Source organism: Schistocerca americana, chromosome 2 (assembly GCF_021461395.2).
Source record: "Schistocerca americana isolate TAMUIC-IGC-003095 chromosome 2, iqSchAmer2.1, whole genome shotgun sequence".
NCBI classification, from domain to species: domain Eukaryota; kingdom Metazoa; phylum Arthropoda; class Insecta; order Orthoptera; family Acrididae; genus Schistocerca; species Schistocerca americana.
The window spans coordinates 1,105,051,780-1,105,069,095 of record NC_060120.1 but is presented as its reverse complement, the minus strand read 5'-3'; the positions used below and the strand labels follow the sequence as shown (position 1 = coordinate 1,105,069,095).

At 40.3% G+C, this 17,316-nt stretch overlaps 1 protein-coding gene across 1 annotated transcript in view; it reads right to left on the bottom strand.

Annotated features, from left to right (window-relative positions):
- Positions 1-17,316, bottom strand: part of LOC124594704 (Down syndrome cell adhesion molecule-like protein Dscam2) — a 160,156-nt gene that overhangs the window by 4,162 nt on the left and 138,678 nt on the right. The window lies entirely within an intron of this gene.

Here is a 17,316-nt window from a genome sequence, read left to right as displayed (position 1 = left end):
AGTCCAGAAATAAAACTAAAATAGCATGGGAAATTGTGAGAAAAGAAACTGGAGTACTTATCAAAGATAAGGAAATTATTCTAAAAGATGAGGAGAATAAAATGGTAGATAAATATTCCATGCCTAATTACATAAATACTTTTTAAATATACCCCAGACATTAATCAGGATTTTTTGGGAGCAGATTAAGAGAGCAACACCCAATGCAGCCAGCAGTATGTTGACAGTCCCAACAAACAAAAAGGAAGTTTTAAAAGTGATTAAAAGTCTGAAGTCCAAGATGTCAGGTGGAGTAGATGAGGTGCCAGTAATACTAGTCAAGAAAACAGCTAATCAAACAGTGAAACCATTGGCACACATAGCAAACTTGTCAATGGCTGAGGGCATGTTTCCATAGAAACTGAAAATAAAGTCATTCCCCTGTTGAAAAAGGGTGATTAGCTTAAAATAGAAAACTACAGACCTGTCTCACTTCTCCCAACTTTCTCTAAGGTTTTAGAGATACTAATGAAATATAGAGTCACACATTATCTTAATATCCACAATCTGATGAACAGTAATCAGCATGGATTTCAAGCTGGGAGAAGTACCGAAACAGCTGTACTGGAATACACAAAAGAAATAATCAGTAAATTGGAAGAGGGCAAAAGTGTAGTCGAGATAAATCTAGATTTGTCAAAAGCCTTTGACACTGTTGCCCACAGCATACTTTTGGAAAAGCCTGAAGCTATAGGTATTAGAGGACTGGTAAGAAAGTGGAATGACTGAACCAGATTAGTATATTTTGGCTATTTTCAGTCCATTGCATCCTATGGGATAGTATTCTGGGGAAAAACATATTGTTGTCTAAATGAGATTTTCAAATTACAAAAACGCGCTATTCGGATAATGACCCAGAGCCCACCTCAAACACACTGTAGGCCCCTTTTTAAAGCATTGAAAATTTTAATAATTCCATCATTACACAATCTGAAATGTCTGTTGGTGATCATGAGAAATCAGGTCAAAATGAAAAGCATTACAGACTACCACAATTACGATACATGGCAATGTAAAGATCTCCGATTACAAGCTGTAACAAGGCCCAAAGTCAGAAACATGTATGTAATCAAGGCATCAAACTTCTGAATGCACTACCAAAACTATCAAAGAGCTGGAAAATGAGGATAAATTTAAAACTGTTATAAAGAATCGCATGATTGACAAATGTTATTATAGCATAAGTGAATATCTCTGTGCAACTGTATAAGAATATATGTTTAAATTAATGTGACATGAAATTACATCAATGAATATGTCTGTCAAGCACATAAGAAGATTAAGAACTAAATGCTTAACAAATGCCACTACAGTATAAGTGAACAGCTCTGCTCAACTGTATAAGAATATGCAATATAATAAATGTGAGAAATGAAATCACAACATCAAGGAATAGGTCTGTCAAGCACATAAGAAATTATTTTATAAAAACACTTATTAGTTGTATATTGTATTAAACATAAGATAGATTCATATGAATACAGCATAGAAAAAAAAAATTGTGAAGATATTACATAGTTGTTAAAATGTATCCTGACAAATCCTATATCACAAATGTGTTCATTGGGATGATAATAAACAAATAAATTAATTTTTTGAATGCAGATTTTATTTTTTTCAATTGTTATTTTAAGTTTCAAAACCAGGCTGATCCAAGAGACAGTGGATGGAATGGTTTGAACCTTTATCCACTTTGTGTATGGAAAGAAGTTGTTAGAGAAGTTTAATAGCTCTTCCACTAAGATCCAACTGTAGATATTGTTGTAGGCTTCACACATACCCTATTGTACAGATATATGAGCTGCTATTAAGTTTTTTTCTCTGAGTTTCCTCACATATCTTTTGTAACAAGAGTGTAATGATCTACACTGATAACATTCTCTAAATGGCACTATGAAACTGAGGTAAGCATTTACAGTCTTTTATAAAATTGCTTGCTACATACTTATCTAGACTGACATTTATGATGTATTTGACCTTTGATCACAAGTTTACATGTTTACTGAATTTAAAGTAAATGTTATTGACTATACTTAAAAGTATAGTGTACTGATTATTAGTACCGCCAAACACAAATATTCTTCTGCCTTTCCTGATGAACATTTCTTGTCTGGTAACCACTGTGCCCATAATAACATAACAGTTGCTAATTCCTGTCTCTCTGATGACACCATCCAAATGAATGGTCCTATATGTAGGCAGGAGAAATAAAATATTGTTGTCTTTATGAAGATTTTTGTTATGAGGTGCTCTTACAGCCGCTTGTGCCACAGCCTTCTCACTTGCCACTAATGTGTCTGGAGAGCTGCAGAAACTCAGGTATTGCCTATAGTGACTTATTGGTTTGACCATGTCAGTACCATGAGTCATTATTATGTTACCAATATTCACTTTCTTACTCACTTTCCCTTATCAACTCCTCAATTCTTGAAAGCTGCCCAAACTTGAAGGATCTAATGATAAATTACATAGATTTTGAGGCTGTTGATTCAAGTAACTGCTCATAGGTTACAATAAGGAGAAATGTAAATTGGAATATACATTGAAAATTTAAAAATATATCAAAAATGTTTTAAGGAAAGAGTGCATTTTATTGACAGAACACTTGGAAAGTGTATCCTCCTCTAGAGTACTGTTGCACAGTATGGGACCCATAAAAGAAAGGATTCACAGAACATGTTAAAAAACATGATGATGGGTAACTCATTTTGTGTTACCACAATTCCATGCACAGGTGAGAAGGTGTCACAGAGATGATAATTAAGTTGGAGTGTTAACCTTCGCTTTCACAGAAGTGAGTCCAAATAATATCCTAAAAATAGTGAAAAATTTCAAACCTTCACTTAGTGTTGATTACTATGATATGTCATGTAATTTGTTGAAAGATGTTATTGATTGTGTGATTTATCCTTTAACCTTTGTGTTAACAAATGCCTAGTTGAAAGTAAGTTCCCCGACATACTAAAAATTTCTAGAGTTGTGCCCATATACAAAAAAAGGGAAAAGAACTGTCCTGCTAGTTACAGACCTACATCCATAACCCCAGTTTTTCCAAAAATTTTAGAAACAATTATGTATGAGCAAGTTAGTGCCTACTTGGGTAAACTAAATATAATTAGTGATAAACAGTTTGGATTTAGGAAAGGTAAATCCACAACAGATGCAATGGACTCCCTCGTAAAATTAGTCCTAGATGTGTTTGAGGCTAGGGACTATGCCCAGGCTACATTTTGTGACCTGAGAAGAGCCTTTGACTGTGTAGAGCATGACACTGCGCTGAATAAGCTAGTTTACTATGGTTTTGATGACAACAGTATAAATATGTTCAGGACTTTTCTAAAGAACCGTCAACAAGTTGTGTGCATTGGTAGGGAGAAATCAAATTTGGTTAATGTTAGGTATGGAGTGCCTCAAGGGTTGGTGCTTGGACCTTTACTGTTTATACTAATGATTAATGACCTGCCCTTATTCATAAATTCTCATACAATATTGTATGCTGATGACACAACTTTTCTACGTAAAAGCTCTGATCTAGGTACTCTGAAAACACTGACCGAAAATACCCTTGCTCAGTCCTCATTATGGTTCAAAGCTAATGGCTTCTTGCTAAATGAAAACAAAACCCAGACACTTTACTTTAGCCTCAAAGAGATTCCTAACTACCAAGAACTAGAAACTCTCAAATTTTTAGGTGTTACTGTTGACAATAACTTGACATGGGAACCACACATTAAAAATATATTGGCTAGGCTTTCAAGAGTTATTTATCTAATTAGAAATTTAAAAAGACATGTTCCCATTGACTATGTGAGATCAGCATATTTTGCCTTCTTCCAAAAGCATCATCTCTTATGGAATTTTACTGTGGGGTAGTAGCTGTCATGTAAATGATATTTTACTTTTACAGAAGAAAGTAATAAGAATAATAACAGATTCTGATAAAACAGAACATTGTAAACCTCTGTTTATTAAATTGCAGTGTCTTACAGTAGTAAACTTATTCATCTACAATGTTTTAATGTATATTAGAAACAATGTGTCTAATTTTGTGTTGAGAAGTGATATTCATAACCATAATACTAGAAGCAGAACATCTGTAGACATACCATATCATAGATTATCAAAATCACATAACTCTTACCTAGTTCTTGGACTAAGCATGTTTAATAGACTAAGTGCTGACTTTAAAGAACTGCCTGTAAATATCTTTAAAGCTAAATTATACAAGCTACTAGTGAACAATCCGTTTTACACCATTGATGAATTCTTTGAAGATGAAAATACTGTATTCTAATGGTGTACCTATTTTATGTAAACCAATTTACATCGATATAGTAGTTTATGTAGAAATATATGCTCTTGACTGTCTATTGCTGTAATCAGCTGAACAACAATAAAATTATTATTATTATTATAACCATTTTTCAACATGGCAAAATATTGTCACAAAATTTAAATCAACCACAATATTTTGTTCTGTCCCTCCCTACTCCTCCTCCCATCTCACACCACTCTCCCATTACATTGGGAGGAATGACCATACCAATAAAATAAGAGATATCTAGGTTCCATGGAAGGATTTAGATCAGCCACAACATGTACAACTTAAAGTGTGCATAATTTGATGCACGTGTGTGGTCTGGGTCTTGGCATGCCTTGGTGCAGTTTGGTACATCTTGGCTTTGCTCAGCACTGCTTGTAACAACTCAGCACAGTGCAACATTTTATCTATCAGTAAAATGTGATAGTTTCTTCTCGGATTTGGTGCAGCACTGTTCATTAAGCAAATCTTTCTTCAGTTTGGTAGAATAGTCACATCAGCATCGTTTATTCTTTGCTATTTGCAGATAATGTAAAGGAAATCACAGGACCAGAGACTGTTGCACAAAAGGAGGTTGCCTAATAACCTTAAGTCACAAACTTTTAGAACTGAATGGGAATCACAGTTCATTTTGCAAGAGGAGGATGAAAATTCTCAACATCTATTACACAACTGCATAATTGATAAGTTACCACAAATTTGCTATAGCACGGCATTACATTGTTGATGTTGTTGTTGTGGTCTTCAGTCCTGAGACTGGTTTGATGCAGCTCTCCATGCTACTCTATCCTGTGCAAGCTCCTTCATCTCCCAGTACCTACTGCAACCTACATCCTTCTGAATCTGCTTAGTGTATTCATCTCTTGATCTTCCTCTACGACTTTTACCATCCACACTGCCTCCAATGATAAATTTGTGATCCCTTGATGCCTCAGGACATGTCCTACTAACCGATCCCTTCTCCTTGTCAAAGTGTGCCACAAACTCCTCTTCTCCCCAATTCTATTTAATACCTCCTCATTAATTATGTGATCTACCCATCTAATCTTCAGCATTCTTCTGTAGCACCACATTTCGAAAACTTCTATTCTCTTCTTGTCCAAACTGCTTATCATCCATGTTTCACTTCCATACATGGCTACACTCCATGCAAATACTTTCAGAAACAACTTCCTGATACTTAAATTTATACTTGATGTTAACAAATTTCTCTTCTTCAGAAACGCTTTCCTTGCCATTGCCAGTCTACATTTTATATACTCTCTACTTCGACCATCATCAGTTATTTTGCTCCCCAAATAGCAAAACTCCTTTACTACTTTAAGTGTCTCATTTCCTAATCTAATTCCCTCAGCATCACCCGATTTAATTCGACTACATTCCTTTATCCCTGATTTGCTTTTGTTGATGTTCATCTTATATCCTCCTTTCAAGACACTGTCCATTCCGTTCAACTGCTCTTCCAAGTCCTTTGCTGTCTCTGACAGAATTACAATGTCATTGGCGAACCTCAAAGTTTTTATTTCTTCTCCCTGGATTTTAATACCTATTCCATATTTTTCTTTTGTTTCCTTTACTGCTTGCTCAATACACAGATTCAATAACATCGGGGAGAAGCTGCAACCCTGTCTTACTCCCTTCCCAACCACTGCTTCCTTTTCATGACCCTCAACTCTTATAACTGCCATCTGGTTTCTGTACAAATTGTAAATAGCCTTTCGGTCCCTGTATTATAGCCCTGCCACCTTTAGAATTTGAAAGAGAGTATTCCAGGCAACATTGTCAAAAGCTTTCTCTAAGTCTACAAATGCTAGAAACATAGGTTTGCCTTTCCTTAATCTTTCTTCTAAGATAAGTTGTAAGGTCGGTATTGCCTCACGTGTTCCGATATTTCTACGGAATACAAACTGATCTTCTCCGAGGTAGGCTTCTACCAGTTTTTCCATTCGTCTGTAAGGAATTTGTGTTAGTATTTTGCAGCTGTGGCTTATTAAACTGATAGTTCCGTAATTTTCACATCTGTCAACACCTGCTTTCTTTGGGATTGGAATTATTATATTCTTCTTGAAGTCTGAGGGTATTTCACCTGTCTCATACATCTTGCTCACCAGATGGTAGAGTTTTGTCAGGAATGGCTGTCCCTAGGCCGTCAGTAGTTCTAATGGAATGTTGTCTACTCCCGGGGCCTTGTTTCGACTCGGGTCTTTCAGTGCTCTGTCAAACTCTTCACGCAGTATCCTATCTCCCATTTCATCTTCATCTAAATCCTCTTCCATTTCCACAATATTGGTCTCAAGTACATCGCCCTTGTATAGACCCTCTATATACTCCTTCCACCTTTCTTCTTTCCCCTCTTTGCTTAGAACTGGGTTTCCATCTGAGCTCTTGATATTCATACAAGTGGCTCTCTTTTCTGCAAAGGTCTCTTTAATTTTCCTGTAGGCAGTATCTATCTTACCCCTAGTGAGATAAGCCTCTACATCCTTACATTTGTCCTCTAGCCATGCCTGCTTAGCGATTTTGCACTTCCTGTCGATCTCATTTTTGAGACATGCGTATTCCTTTTTGCCTGCTTCATTTACTGCATTTTTATATTTTTTCCTTTCATCAATTAAATTCAATATTTCTTCTGTTACCAAAGGATTTCTACTAGCCCTCGTCTTTTTACCTACTTGATCCTCTGCTGCCTTCACTACTTCATCCCTCAGAGCTACCCATTCGTCCTCTACTGTATTTCTTTCCCCCATTCCTGTCAATCATTCCCTAATGCTCTCCCTGAAACTCTCTACCACCTCTGGTTCTGTCATTTTTTCCATTTCCCATCTCCTTAAATTCCCAACTTTTTGCAGTTTCTTTAGTTGTAATCTACAGTTCATAACCAATAGATTGTGGTCAGAGTCCACATCTGCCCCTGCCCCTGCCCCTGCATTACATGTCCATACACAAAGAATTCAAAGTTTTAGTTGTTGATGAAAGAGCAAAAAATTACAACTATCAACAGATGATTTTTTTTTTTTTTTTTTTTTTTTTTTTTTTTTTTTTTTTTTTTTTTTTTGTTCTGTACATCAAGAAGTACTCTGCACTAAATTTAAAGGCATGGAACATGTTATGAAATTGGTGGTTTGATGTAAATTTCTTGAAGTTGTACACATTATTGCACCATCTGTTTCAACAGATAGTATGGAGATATTAAATATTACTCCAGAGTGCAGGAAAGTCAAAGGGCAAGCTTGAAACAAAATTTCTGGGAGGCAAAGAAAAGTAGGAACCAAAATCGAGAATGGAATGCAGATCTCGCATTGCCAATGGACTTGACTGCCCTCAGTAAGACTTCTCAAGGTGAGAAGCATCTTCGTTTTGATTTGATGAGGAAACTAGGATGTATTTGATTATAAAATCCCAATATAGAATGGAGAACTCATGTCAAAGAACACCAACAATTTCCCTAAGCTCACTGGTGTTAAAGAAAATATGCATTTTGAAGAATTCATTGTAGGACTGAAAACATTAAAGGAAATATTTTCTAAATGTTTTCAGGACACTGCCACTGCCACTTAAGTGTTTTGAAGATCACAATATACACTGAGTTGACACAACACGTGGGTACCTCACAATATCGTGTCGGACTTCCTTTTGAGCAGCATAGCACAGCAACTCAATGTGACATGGACTCAACAGATCACTGGAAGTCCCCTATAGAAATATTGAGCCATGCTGCCTTTATAGCCATCCATAATTGTGAAAGTGTTGTTGGTGTAGAATTTTATGGATGAAATGATCTTTAGATTCAATCCCACAAATGTTCACTGGGATTCATGTCAGGTGATCTGGGTGGACATATCATTTGCTCAAATTGTCGAGAATGTTCTTCAAACAATCAGAAATAACTGTGGCCTGGTGACATGGTGTGTTGTTGTTTGGGAACAAAGTCCATGAATGGCAGCAAGTGGTCTCAGAATAGTCAAACACCATCATTTCCAGTCAATAATGATTGGTTCAATTGAGCCAGAGGACCCAGTCCATTCCATGTAAACACAATCCATGTGATTATGGTGCCAAAGACAGCATGTATAGTGCCTTGACAACTTGAGTCCATGGCTTCATGGGAGCTGCACCATACTTGAACTATACCATCAGCTCTTACCAACTGAAATGAGGACTCATCTGACAAGGCCATGGTTATCCAGTTGTCTGGGGTCCTACCGTTATGGTCACAAGCCCAGGAGAGGAACTGCAGACAATGTTGTGCAGCTAGCAAAGGCACTTGTGTCAGATGTCTGCTGTCGTAGTCCATTAATGCCAAATTTTGCTACACTGTCCTAACTGATACATTCCTTGTACATCCCACATTGATTTCAGTTATTATTTCACAGAGTGTTGCTTGTTTGTTAGCACAGACAACTCTAAACAAATACTACTGCTCTCAGTCATTAAGTGAAGATCATCAGCCACTGCCTTTTCCATGGTGAGAGGTAATGCCAGAAATCTGGTGTTCTCAGCACACTCTTGACACTGTGGATCTCACAATACTGAATTCCCCAATAATTTATGAAATGGAATGTCCCATGCATCCAGCCCCAACTACCATCTTGAATTCTGTTATAACATCAAGTTTCACAAATATATTTCAGAACGACACAACACATATAAGTCACAGAGTAAGTTGACAAGCAAGACATGTGTACATGTTAGCATTCGAATCAGCACTGAGTCCCAATCTAGTGGCTGTTGCTCAGCTGGCCTCTTAGGTGGCGCAGCTGCTGCATGGCTGGCTGACAGCACCACACATAGAGGACGCGCGTAATTGCGCGGTGGTGCTTTCAATGATCGGCGAGTCACAACACTTTTCCCCCCATTGAAATTGTTGCACTGGTCTTGATGGAGGTGTCCTGGAGATGGCTAACGTCCATAGGCGTTGTTTGACTCGCCGTAAAGTCTCGAGGAGGAGGCTTCCCATACGGACGGAAGTGTCCCCGATGATAACAGGTCGAGACGACAGGAGACGTAGGGGTCGAATCTGCTGGGGCCCCTGCACCAATCAGCCCCTTGCGGCAAGTCCAGTTGATATGACAGGAAACATGGGCGATGTGTCGGCGTCCGTTGGAGGAGGAGGCGAGTAGATTTGCTCTGACAGAGGATGGTCATCCGGTTCCTGCATGGGCACATCTCCTGGTGGCGTCTGTTCTTGTGCTGGCATCGCGATGATGGTGAGAGGGCTGCATTGTGAGTATTGAGAGATGCCAAGATCCCGAGCGTCAGGTAGGGCCAAAAGTGGTGTAGCAGCATTCGGAACAGGCATTGCTGGCACACGAGGCCGAAGCTGGTCCAAATGATGCACTGCAACACCTGTGTCCGTCTGGATTTCATACATGCGTCTGCCACGATGTCTTAAGATGCGGCCCGGGCTCCATTTTGGCCGCCTGCCATATCCCCATACCCAGATGAGGTCGTCAGCAGTGAACCCGCCAAGGGAAGGCACCAGCGGCCATGAGGTGGGAGGCCGCAGAAGATGAAGTAGCGTGCGGGGCTCTCGGCCATGTAAGAGCTCAGCCAGGCTGTGGTCGCCCATGGGGGTGAAATGGTAAGACGCCCGAAAGTGGACAAGCGCATCATCAGCAGCAGAAGAAGTCAGAAATTTCCGCATCTGAGCCTTAAACGTGTGGACCAGTCGTTCAGCCTCACCGTTGGATTGTGGATGGGATGGCAGGGCCGTGACATGCATAATGCCATAACGAGCACAAAAATCTGCAAATTCGGAAGAGGCAAATTGCGGACCATTATCAGTAACAAGAGTAGAGGGGAGGACTTCCAAAAAAAATGCGGGCGAGAGCACTGGTGGTTGCTGCGGTGGTAGGCGACGTGCAACGGACAATGAAAGGAAAGTTAGAGTAGGCGTCAATTACGAGGAACCAATAAGTACCTAAAAAGGGTCCCGCAAAGTCAGCATGAATGCACTCCCAGGGCTTCTCAGGCGAAGGCCACGGTGACAAAGATGACTTCGGGGCAGCAGCCTGTGACGCACAAAGGCCGCCGGCAGCGACCATGTGTGCTATTTCAGAGTCAATGCCAGGCCAGTACACATGACGGCGCGCCAGAGATTTTGTGCGAGACACACCCCAGTGCCCTTGGTGGAGGAGGCGCAAGACCTAAGCACACAAAGATGCAGGTACCACGACACGCGGCGAAGCATTGTCAGTGGAGAGGAGGATAACACCATCCCTAGCTGTGAGGCGGTAGCCCAAAACGTAGTAGTTCCGCAACGGATCAGAAGTCTTAGCAGATGGGCAGTGTGGCCAACCCTTCTGAATACAGCATAAAACCCGGGAGATGGTAGGGTCAGAACTTGTAGCAGCCGCCAGCCTGTCCCCAGTGATGGGGAACCCTTCCACATCCCGCTGCTCGGCAACATCCACGTGGAAACACAAAAGTTTGTCCCTATTGAATGCCTGATCAGGACCCATGGGAAGGCGAGACAGAGCATCAGCATTTGCATGTTGAGCCGTTGGCCGGAAATGAATCTCATAATGAAAAGAGACAAGTAAAGAGCCCAACACTGGAGGTGGTGTGCAGCCTTGTCGGGAAGTGACGTTGATGGATGAAACAAGGAAACAAGTGGTTTGTGATCCATAACAAGATGAAATTTTGAGCCTTAGAGAAAAACACCAAACTTATGAAGAGCATAAATAATGGCCAAAGCTTCTTTTTCAATTTGAGAATACTATTGTTGGGCATCTGTGAGCGTTTTGGAGGCATAAGCAATGGGTTGTTCCGAACCGTCAGAAAAACGGTGCTCAAGGACTGCACCGACCCCGTATTGAGAGGCGTCTGTGACAAGAACAAGTTGTTGGCCAGGTCGATAAGTAGCCAGGCACGGGGCCTGTTTCAGCATAGTCTTCCATTTCTGGAAAGCCGTATCGCATGACACAGACCAGTGAAAAGGCACGTTTTTATGCAACAGGCGATGCAACGGCTGAGCCAACGAAGCCGCAGACGGTAAAAACTTGTGATAGTATGCTATTTTCCCCAAGAAGGCCTGCAGTTCCTTAACAGATGTAGGGCAAGGAAGGGCATCGATTGCAGCGACAGTTTGCTGAAGTGGACAAATAGCCTCCCGAGTGAGTTGACACCCCAAGTACGTGATAGATGCCTGAAAAAATTGTGATTTCTGAAGATTACACTTAAGACCGGCAGTCTGTAAGACATGAAAAAGTGTGCCGAGATTTTGAAGATGTTCTTCAGTGGTGGAGCAAGTGACAACAATGTCGTCCATGTAATTGATACACCCAGGGACAGGGAGCAATAATTGTTCCAAGAAACGCTGAAAGAGAGCAGGGGCGCTAGCAACCCCGAATGGCAAGCGTTGGTATTGATAGAGGCCGAAAGGCATGTTAAGGACCAGAAACTGCCGGGAAGCAGCGTCGAGAGGAAGTTGATGATAAGCTTCTGACAGGTGAAGTTTAGAAAAGTACTAGCCTCCAGCAAGCTTAGTGAACAGTTCTTCAGGACGGGGCATAGGGTAAGTGTCGATGAGGCATTGAGCATTTGCAGCGGCTTTGAAATCGCCACAGAGACGAATATCACCATTTGGCTTAGCCATGACAACGACAGGAGAGGACCACTCACTGGAAGTGACAGGAAGCAAGACCCCTGAAGTAGTGAGATGATCCAACTCCCATTTTACCCAATCATGAAGGGCCACAGGAGTGGGCCGAGCCCGAAAAAACTTAGGCCGAGCAGTGGGTTTGAGCGTGATATGAGCTTCAAAGTCGTTTGCACGGCCTAACCCAGGAGAAAAAAGGGACGAAAATGTCGTCGACAAGGAATCCAGTTGAGCATAAGGAATAGCATCAGAGACAATATTGACAGAGTCATCTATGGAGAACCCAAAAACGCTGAAGGCATCGAAACCAAAGAGATTGTCTGTGTTGCTCTGGTCGACAACAAATATGGGAACAGTGTGAATGACGGATTTGTAAGGTACCTCAGCATTAAACTGTCCCAAGAGAGAAATCTTTCGTTTATTGTACGTCCATAATTGCCGAGTGACAGGTGACAGGAGTGGAGAACCCAACTGAAGATACGTCTGAGAATTAATTATAGTGGCAGCAGAACAGGTATCCACTTGCATGTGAACATCTCGACCAAGGATTTGGACAGTGAGGAATAACTTCCCTGAAAGGGAAGAAGTGCAATTGACAGACAACACAGAATCAGAATCAGCGTCATGTTCATGAACATCATGTATGCGGTCGGATTTGCAAACGGAAGACACATGACCTTTCTTTTTGCAATTGTGACACACAGCCCAACATTGGGGACAATCCTCAAGTGAATGTTTCGTAAAACACCGCGGACATGAAGGAATTTGCCGGGGGTTTTGCTGCAGTTTCTTAGCGGGTTGTTTATGGCTAGGCCGAGGCTGCGCGTGGGAGCGCACTGCGGCCACGTCGGCCGGCGGGGACTCGCCGCACACGTCGTCAACAGCGCACAGAGGTTGTATTTCCCCGAAATCACCCCACACCTCTATTTGCGCCCCAGCGGCGCGAGAAATTTCAAAAGACTGCGCAATGGAGAGAACTTCATCTAGAGTCGGATTCGCCAACTGAAGGGCACATTGCCGAACTTCTTTGTTGGGCGCCGACCGGATAATAGCATCCCGTACCATGGAATCAGCATAGGATTCTTTGTGAACGTCAATAACAAATTGACACTTTCGACTGAGGCCGTGAAGTTCAGCAGCCCAAGCGTGATAGGATTGATGTGGCTGTTTTTGGCAATGATAAAAGGCAACACGAGAGGCTACCACAGGTGTTTGCTTTTGAAAATAGACAGACAGAAGTGAGCACATTTCAGCAAAGGACAATGATGCAGGATCCTTCAAAGGAGCCAATTGCGACAACAACCGATACATTTGAGGTGAAATCCAGGAAAGGAACAGAGACTTACGTGGTTGTTCGTCCATGACATGAAATGCCAAGAAGTGCTGTCGAAGATGTTTTTCATAATCAGACCAGTCTTCCGCCGTCTCGTCGTAAGGAGGAAAAGGAGGTACAGCCAACGACAAGAAACACCCCGCATTTGACGCCGCGACTAAACCGCGAATCGCCGCTGTTTGAAGCGTTTGCTGTTCAAGGAGATTTTGCAATAGTTGCTCGATGGAGCCCTGTGGGTCAATGGTGAAAACAAAATATCCACTACCTCGTCGCCAATTGTTTTAACATCAAGTTTAACAAATATATTTCAGAACGACACAACACATATAAGCCACATAGTAAGTTGACAAGCAACACATGTGTACACATTAGCATTCGAATGAGCACTAAGTCCCAGTCTAGCGGCCACTGCTCGGCTGGCCGCTTAGGTGGCGCAGCTGCTGCATGGCTGGCCGACAGCGCCGCATGTAGAGGACGCGCGTAATTGCACGGTGGCGCTTTGAATAATTGGCGAGTCACAACACATTCAAAGTGTGTTAATTCCTGTTGTGCAGCCACAGTCGCATTGGAAACCCTTTCATGAATCACCTGAATACAAATGACAGATCTGTTAATGCACTGCTCTTTTATACCACGTGTATTCTATATTACCACCATCTGTAAATCTGTAAATTGCTATCCCATGACTTTCATCACTTCAGTGTACAGGGAAATTAGTTGATTGCAATTTCAGGCAACTGCTCTGAGCAAAACAGGAGCTGGCACTTAGTGTGTGTTTGGATGCTGCTTATGGCAAAAGGATTTTTCACTGTTGAGTGCCACTCCCCACTTCCTGGACATTCCATGTTGCCAAGTGATAAAGACTTCAGTGTTGTGGAGCAGTATGTTTGCCAACATGTGCGGTTTGTATATGCCTCTAATGAGTGGATGGACATCTTGAAGAAGTGTGGCCAAATGAGACAATTTTTTCCATGTTATGTCGTGATAACATTTTGTATGCAGCAGTGACAAGAGATCTGCATTTATTCAGAAGAATATTTTAGAAGAAAGGCTCAAGGTATTACTGCAAGATGCTGTATGGCACATCTTCACTGCAGGTGAGCCAGAGATCATGTTAGTATCAAATACTTTTCATGGGGAAGGTTGGCAGAAAGTCAATTTACAAACAAGGCCATGCTTAAACCTTACAAGGTCTTTGAAAGAAGTTTTCTGGGTCACTTCCAATGAAGAAACAAGGCTTCAATTCTGTACTGAAGTGGATACCTCCAATTTATTACAACACCTACAGGACTACAAAACTAAATAGGCATCTACATCTGATGATAAGTATGTAGATGCATCTGCAGACAAGTTGTGAGAACATTCGCCATTGTTGTATCAGTTGCAGGAAAACAGATGCTTGGCACAAAATATGTTCACCACTCCTAGGAAAATATAAACATCTGTTTTTAAATCTTTTCCAACTGAATAGCTCCATTCACAGCTATTGGGGCTTACAGTTGGGATATGAAAAGGATTTCTCTGACTGATTACCTGGTAAAAGGTGTTATACCATAGAAGACTTCTGGCGTGTGTAGATTTAAAAAAAAAATAATAAGTACAAAGGAACTTCAGCATCTAATTTATTCACCTTACCTGCTGCTCACTGCTTTTTACTTGTTCTCACTTATTGAAATAATTATGGCTGGGAAATGTTTTGATGCCAAAGTATACTGGGACTATAGATGGGTAATGCATCGACTTTTGGTAATCACATTTCAAAGGTGGAATCTATTCATTGGTAAACAGTAGGACAACGTGAATGGACCTAAAATGTGGACTACAGGGAGACATTAGTGTGTGGTGTATGAAAAATGGTGTAGTGTGAAGAAGGAATACTGTTCAATGCTTTCTACACACTGGAGCCAATACACTCACATGATTTATTGGCAGAAAAATGAATAACTGTGCTACATCAAAGGTTTCCATAGGTGTGATACATATGCATCTGCAGAGGAACAGGCACTGCAGTAACTACAGCCTTTATAAAACACATAAAATGTATTCATAGTTGCAAATATGAACAACCACCAGCTGTATAAGGGAACGATAATGATTTGAGCCAAATTGGGACTCAAAACTGTATTTCCCATTCTACATAAGGAATTGTCTTAACTGCTTTGGCTATCCATGTGTAATTCACTGTGAAACCTGAACTCATATATGTCATCATTCCTGCATCACAGCCTGTATTTATACACATATTATGTAATCACCAAACAGGGGAAGACTTTTTAATTGAAATTCACTACCTCATATGAGCCTTTAAGTACATTCATGTCTGTTGATACCAGGCAGTGACTTTCAATTAAAATGTCCTCCTCTGTACAAGAATTACATAAAATGTGTATAAGTACATGTTGTGACCAGGAATGATGGTATACAGACATATGGACTTGGCCATGAAACATGCACAGGTAACAAAAGCAGTTAAGGCAGTCGCACACATAAAATGGGAAATTCAGGTTACCAGTCTGGCACAAATTGTCATGGTTATCATAGAGTTGATGGTTGTTCTTATTTGTAACTACGAATAAATTTTATGGATTTCATAAGGGCTGTAGTCACCACAATGCCTGCTCCATTGCAAAGGCATCTGTATCTCAACTGATGAATAAATCTGATGTAGCACAGTTATTCACTTTCCTGCCAATAAATCATGTGAGTATCTTGGCTCCATCATGTAGAAAACATTGAACAGTATTCCTTCTTCACACAACGTCATCTGTAGCTATGACTTTTTTCCTTTTTTTCCACCAGCTTTTTGAAAAAGATTTAGCTATGGAATTTATTCAAGAGTGTCAACTACTTAACAAGTGAGTACATCTATCAATTTTTCTTGTACTTTGAGTAAAAACTTACTGAGTACAGTAAGGTGATGTTAAGAAGCTGTGCAGGTTAAGTGAATTATTATATGGACAATAAAAAGTATGGCAATTTTAGTAATTATACAGTTTGGATACATTTGTAGCCCTCTATCTCCTCTGTTAATGTTTTGGTAGTTAAAACAGATATTTTGCATTATTAATAATTATTGAATAAATGAGATTTGTTTTTATTTTTATCATATTTTTAGTTGGTAACCATCAATTGTGCATCTGCTGATGTCTCTGAAAAATGATCTTTTCAAGGATCCATTTTATATCTGAATTTCAAATTTTTTTTCAATTGAGGTTATGCTATTGCAAAATGTACTCCACTAGTGGATGTGATATTAACTGAACTACACAATTTGTGGTTATCTAGTCAGTGGTTCAGTTAGACAGATAAAAACATTCTTTATACATTATCTTATGTTTACTGTTATACAGGATGGTCAGAAACAGTCTGGATTGCTTATAAGGGTGTTGCAGCAAAGGTTGTGCTGTTAAATAATTGTTAAGAAGAAGTATGATACTTTGTGTCATTTCAGAATGAATTAGCAGTGAAGTTAGCCATCAGGCTATTGCATGCGTAGATTTGAGTGGTCCTCTAGATACAATAACATCAGTTGTTTTCATAGTGTAGATGACAGTGCTTGAGACTGCTCGGCCTTTGGCTTGGGTTCCATCCATACTACTGACGCATGTCCAATTTTTGTACTGCTCTCTTGTTCTGTTTCAGAAAATGAAATGAAGAACACATGTGGCAACACCATCTCTGGCAGCCAGCATTAATTTGCATGCACAATTGCCTGATTGGCAAACTTCAATGCTATTTAACTCAGTAATGGCACAACATGTCGAACTTAGTTCTCAATAATTATTTCTCAGCACAACCTGCCCTCCAAGACCATAGCAACCTTTTCAGACTGTTCTGACCACCATGTATATCAACAGAGGTGTTAGAATTAAGCATACTGTGAATTGAAGGGTCAACAATAAACAGTGAACCACCAATCATTGATATTATCCACTATGACTACTGACAGATGTAGTCAGTCAATATGAACCAATTTCCTTACAGATGTTATAAATAAGTACTGGCTCTAGAACTGAAACTATA